Below are 6053 nucleotides of genomic sequence, written 5' to 3' on the forward strand. Positions count from 1 at the left end.
TGCACACAGCCGGTAAGTACAGCCTCCTGTGAGTCTGTTTTGAATGCATTTCCAGTTATATTTCCATGTCAAAGGCAGGTGAGACAAATAAAGAGATTTTAAACGTCCTTTGTTGCAGCTGTTACATTTATCTGTGAGATCTAGACACCTAAACAGAACAGTCACATATCAGGATTTTCTGTTGGTGGTATTATCTGGTCTTACCTGCGTCTGCAATCAACAGAGAGGATGTTACAAAAAATGTAACATACTTTTTTTAAAAATTACAATTATTTCCTAATTTATACTTAAAAAAAATCAAAATCATATTTTTAAATTTTAAAATATGGTTATTGTTGTTATTGACTGTAAAGCACGTTATGGTTTGCGCTATTAGGATGCCAAATTATATTGATTTGTCAGTGTAGTGTGCCAGTTTAGTGTTCCAGCTCTAATTTGGGTACAAAAACATGATTTTTTTTTTAATTCCTAAAAAGTAAGAGTGTAGTTTAACCTTTTTGACAGTTTTCTAAAGTATTTGTGTGACATGTGTTCTAATATTTTTTTAAGGAAGAAAGAAGTTGAGTAGTTTTGTTTCATACACCTACATTTTTATTTAGGTTTTTTGTTCATTTTGTGCATGCTTTTATTTTAGTTAATGTAACTTCTACAGTTTTGTGGCATGCTGGATATCAGCTTTTGGCCCAAAGCTTGATGGCGATCCATTCCTGCTGTAGCATTGCTGGAAGCTGATGACAATTTGTGGGGTCCTGCTTGTCCACCTGCCATTTACATCCTGGCAGTAGATTCTTGATTGGCTTAAGATCAGGGGATAGGATCCAAAGTGTTAATTTGCTGATCTCTGTACAACTTAATTATCACATTTGGTTCTTAATGTGGTGCTTTATCATACAAAAAACTTTCAGGGCCTTTGGAAGAAGTTGGTCTTTGAGGATGTTTTTAGTATCATCAATTAATTTTCTGCTATACAAACTGTGATAAAGATGAATCACTGAAGCTGGGCCTCAGAGATTAGCACAAGTTATTTAAAAAAAGGATCAAAATTGTAAAATACTGACTTTTTGCATAATTTGGATTACTTGTGAAATACCATCATACGTTGAGTTTCTTTGAAACATTTTGAGTTATGAGCAATGCCAATATATAATAGTTGGTTCAGAAATGGAAAGGTGACATCTATTATGAAAAACTAACACAAAGAAATAAGATGTTTCCAAAGTAGGAAAAGGCCAATATTAAAAAATAAAAATCTTTCTGCATCAGTCACTGTGTTACATTTGGTTTTGCAACTAGTCTAAAAACCCTAAAAGTGTTGCCTGACTTTAACCAGTAATCATAAAGTCTTTATTAAGAAAGGAAGAAATGCAGAAACAATTGTTTCATTATTGACAATTTGGTTCCAACTTCTCAGTTCTCGTCATAAACCTCTTTGACGTCATCTGCAAACTGAGCTTCTTTGTGTTTTCACCTGTTAGTCAGATCTTTAAAAATAAAGCCTCTTAAAGACATTAAAAGAAGCTTTTAAGAAACCAGTATTTATAGTCATCAGAATTTTCTGACACAAAGCATCGATCAGCTAGAATTAAACTAAAGCAATGACAGATTAAAGCAATGGGATTATAAAGCTTTTCCTAAAGGTCGGTTAGTGAAGTTAAGCTCTGTTTACACGGCTCGAAGTTCTAGTCCAGACAGCTCAAATAAAAAAAGGGAAGACTTGAACAGAAACCTCAAACTTCTCTTTTCTTTTTAACTTCAGCAAGAGCAGCTGTGAGACACAAAGAGTCACACAGTTTAAACTCATCGACACAGCTTTTATTAGTAAACAGTTAAATTATTTAGTAATTTTATATCTCATGCATGCACACTATAAAGTTCAAGAATACAGGAAGCATTTTTTACAAAGTAAATGTGAAAAATGTGCATATAGGAAGTCTATGCCCCGGCCCGCTACAAGACAACACAACGTATTATACAGTATAAAGCTTCAACAGGTGTAACACTGTGTTTTTGTGAACAGCATCCTCATTGAACCAAATCTGTGTTGTTTTAGACAATGGGCTTTTTGTCCAGTCTGATGGTCTCGTAGGTGTCAGTACTTTGGGTGGTCAGACCCTGCAGGATGCAAGCAGACAGACACACATACTGTGAAGTGGCACAAACTTGATGTGAAAGCTGCTCTAAAACGACACTGTTCATTTCCTGCACCGACTCTTAAGTGTGATTTTGTGACAGCCAGCGAGATGAATAAAAAAGAAAAACATCTACTGTGCAATGTGCTGTCACTTTTCCGTCATGTGCCATTTTAAATATGTTTTTAAGCATTAGAATGAGAAGTCTCACCGCATAGATGCCTCCCCCAGCGGGTTGTTTCTGTGTGAATGGAAATAAAGACATGATCAAGAGTGCGTTCAGGGGCAATTCTTTCAACTAAGTGTTGGACACGTGAAATAACTGGATGCTTCTTCGGGTACTGACTGGCATTTGGCAGTCTTTCTTTTTTTTTTCATTTACTCTAAGATTTTGAGATACGAGTAATGTGCAAATCTAGACCCTTTTTACAGGAAGTGGGATCTGACACTGTTACTTGGTGCGAAAAAAACACTGATGGAAACTGTGACGACATACATAGAGTATAAATAATATAGGTCGGTGGTCAGCTTGCTTACAGGAAATTATAAAAAAGGGTTGGTGTTTAAGCTGAACTATGATGTTACAGAGAAAAAACAGCTTTGATACGCTAAAAAACCCCTTTTCTATACACACTTGTGTTTAGATTAAATTCCCCATTTCTTTATAATTTTACGCAATAACACAGATTTAATTTTACCTCTGGGTAACTGCCAGATGAGCTGCTGGACGGACGCATCTGTCAAAAAAGAAATAAGAAAGCATGTGATTGGGTGACTCCCATTGTAGTTTATTAATCATGTGAAATGTTGAAGAGGATGTAAAATGATTCTAGATAATTGACTCAAAAGAATGCTCGTACACTATTACAAGGAACCACAAGTTTTAAAAAAGTTATCTAAAGAAATTGGGGAAGTTTTATAAGAGTTGCTATACTTTTTCCAGCCTAACATAAAGAGCAACTTTAAACAAATTGCTGCATTAAAGTGCATTTCCTTCACGCACTGTCTAGAAGGAAGAAGTAACAGCTGTACACTTTCTACAGTCCATCATGGCGATCTGTGTGTGTGGTTCCTGTTTGCCTTACCCTCAGTCTGCAGTACAGCACGGTGAGGATGATGCCATATAGGATGAGAATACCATCCAGGATAAAACATATATCCATGCCTTCAATGCTGTCTGTACACACATAACACACACTTAGTCGCGATCCTCGACACAGCCAGAAGAAAGATGTTAAGAGACACTAACTCCGTGTCATCCCTTTTCAATGCCACAGGTATCTCAAAAGTACTCCTACTAGAGCAGGATCAAAAAGAGAGCAATGAGTGCTCTTACCAGGTGGGCTGAAGATAAGATGGTTGATCTGCTTTGTTTTTCCCCTTGTAGGGTGTCAGCGAGATGTCTTATACTCACAGAGATGAGAAGCAGCGAACAGGAAGTCAGTGGCTCTCTGTCCGTTTTGAAGCTATGAAACCACACGCCTACCACACTGCCATCCCCCAACTTGACAGAAGTTCCTCTAAAAGTCTTGTGAAAAACTGGTGAAAATTGTTCACGTCCAAAGGCCCAAATCGGCTTTGGGTAACAGCATTCAAGAACAAATTCTTATTAAAGCAAACCAAAATGATCAAATGCAGATATTAATTTTCTTCAACCACATTAAAAAGAGAAGTCTCAGCTCCTTTTGCTTCTTAGCTTCAGTCACATGTTTCACTTTACAGACTAAAGTTCCCCATGCTGCAAGTTAAGAAACAAGGAGACTTGTAAGTAATAAATGGTTTAATAATGGAAAAAGCCTAGCACACTATACAAGCTACAGTTACCAAAAAGAACAAAATACAACACAGATCTACAATTTTTTTTTTACATTCTGAAAATTGCATCATCATAACTTAGGCACCGTAAAAATGATAGAAAACAACTTATTATAAAAAGGATTTGGAGCCCAAAATAAATCTATGCATGCATTCTTTTGTTCGTTTGTTTTTTTTTGTTAGTTTTTTTACAAAAATCAGATGAAATATCGAACAAATCGGACCTGGTTTTTGTTTGTTTCATTTTTCAGAAATGTGAAGGACTTTTTAAAATCGCATTTGACAAAAACAGTCAGCCTGCTTTTGTCTGTTTCTGTGGCTCAGCATGTGGGGTGGAAACATCGGGTTAAGTATCAGGACCTGCAGACGAAGGGGTGGGGGAGTCAGAGTCTGCTGCTCCTGCACATCTGGAAACTAAGGCTGAGGAAAGGTCATAGGCAGCATGTTCACTGTGCCCGTTTCAGCTCGTGGCACAAGGCGAGGCGGTGATAAGCTACTGCTGCAGAGGAGCTGCAGAGAGGAGTTACAATCACATGTCTGGTTTGGGATTCTTGTAGATATGCATGTAAGAAAAAACAAACAAACATTAAACCACAATAAGCTAGCTCATAGTTAAACTACAGCTGCCACATCTGGATTCATTTAATTGTGTAAGAAGTGTGAGACTGACTACATTTACACCTGGTATTACACTGTAACGATACACTGTATTATTTCGCTTCCAATATTAATAATCAGGGCGTTTTCCGATGGACTGAAGTTTTATGACAGATGAGCGCCTGCACACAGTGACTCAAAATGCTGTTATCTGATTATTAGGGTGGCTTAGAGTTAAGTGTGCAGGCGGAACTTCTTCCGCAGAATCTAAATATACCCTCAATAATGCAGCAACTCTGTCAGTATCTGTTAAGGAAACTCTTGAAACATGGTCGCACAAACAGTTAACTAGAATTTAGCACAGAGTATGCTTTTTCCCCCAGTCAGTCACAGAAAAGCTGCAGATTTTATCACTTAAAATGCAAAGATTTTACCAGCATTTCAACATATCGGACGCACAGATTGCATTTGCATTAAAGAGTGAAGCTGGTAATACTCTTGTTTTTCATATTGTCAAATAAAAGCCATAAAAAGACCAAAAATACCCCCAGTCAATTATTAACACCCCCCCCCCCCCCAAAAAAAAAGAAAAAGAAAAGAAAACATGCTCTGTATGGGTACTGAGACCCTGATTTAATTTACTGGTCTATCCAAAAACTACACCCAGAACACCAATGTACTACGTGATGTGTTTTTTTTTCTCTAAAGCACAGCTAATACATCAGGTTAATATCCACTAATACACATATTTCAGTATCAGCATACACGTTGCTCTGATACGAGCTGATATCAAGACGTTTTTAGTTTGCCCATTGGAGAGACTGACTAGCAGACAGAACATAAAGCGCGAGTATAACTTACTAAAGAATCTAAGTAATATTCTGAAAATATGAACCATTATGTGATATTAGAAATGTTTTACTCTGTAAAGAGTGGCATCGACCTGTTACTGGCTCCAGTTTTTCCATTGCTGTGCAATTTATTTTTCCACTCACGCCATCCTGCTGCCAAAAATACTCAATTGTATCTAAAAGTAACCAGCTATAAATAGCACTGAGTAAATCCACTTACTACTTAGGCATGAGTAACATTTCCAAAAACATAGTATCCATGAGTTAAAAAATAATAATAACAGCATAATGCATGTATGAGTTGTTCTTAGGAAGTAGCAGCAATGAATAGATTCCAAGTAATGACACTCGAGACGAGTGCACTGTTGGTCTTTTTGCGGGATTTGTTGACAGTATGAAAAATTCAGAACATCGTCAAGCTCACACTTTAAGATCCTCACGCAAGTAATGTTCAGAATCTCAGTTAATACCAGGTGAAAATGTCATTTTTATTCTGTAACACGTCCTGCTAAAACTGTGACATCAATAGTAAAAGTACCAGTGTTAAATGAACTAAAGCTGCATATTTAAACAATCATGAACATACAGTTTGGAGTTGCAGTGAGTTAGGAATGTACTTCCATTTTGCTTAATAGTCACATAAATTTAAAAAAAAAAAAAA

At 36.7% G+C, this 6053-nt stretch overlaps 1 long non-coding RNA gene across 1 annotated transcript; it reads right to left on the minus strand.

Moving 5' to 3' along the window:
* Positions 1–2343: 2343 nt before the first annotated feature.
* LOC113010493 (uncharacterized) lies at positions 2344–3857 on the minus strand. The gene is made up of 3 exons (XR_003270351.1): positions 3466–3857; positions 2828–2866; positions 2344–2370 (listed from the first exon to the last, which is right to left on the minus strand). It is a non-coding gene; the product is annotated as an uncharacterized LOC113010493 (long non-coding RNA).
* Positions 3858–6053: the final 2196 nt, after the last annotated feature.

This window comes from Astatotilapia calliptera, chromosome 18 (genome assembly GCF_900246225.1).
Source record: "Astatotilapia calliptera chromosome 18, fAstCal1.2, whole genome shotgun sequence".
Lineage (NCBI taxonomy): Eukaryota > Metazoa > Chordata > Actinopteri > Cichliformes > Cichlidae > Astatotilapia > Astatotilapia calliptera.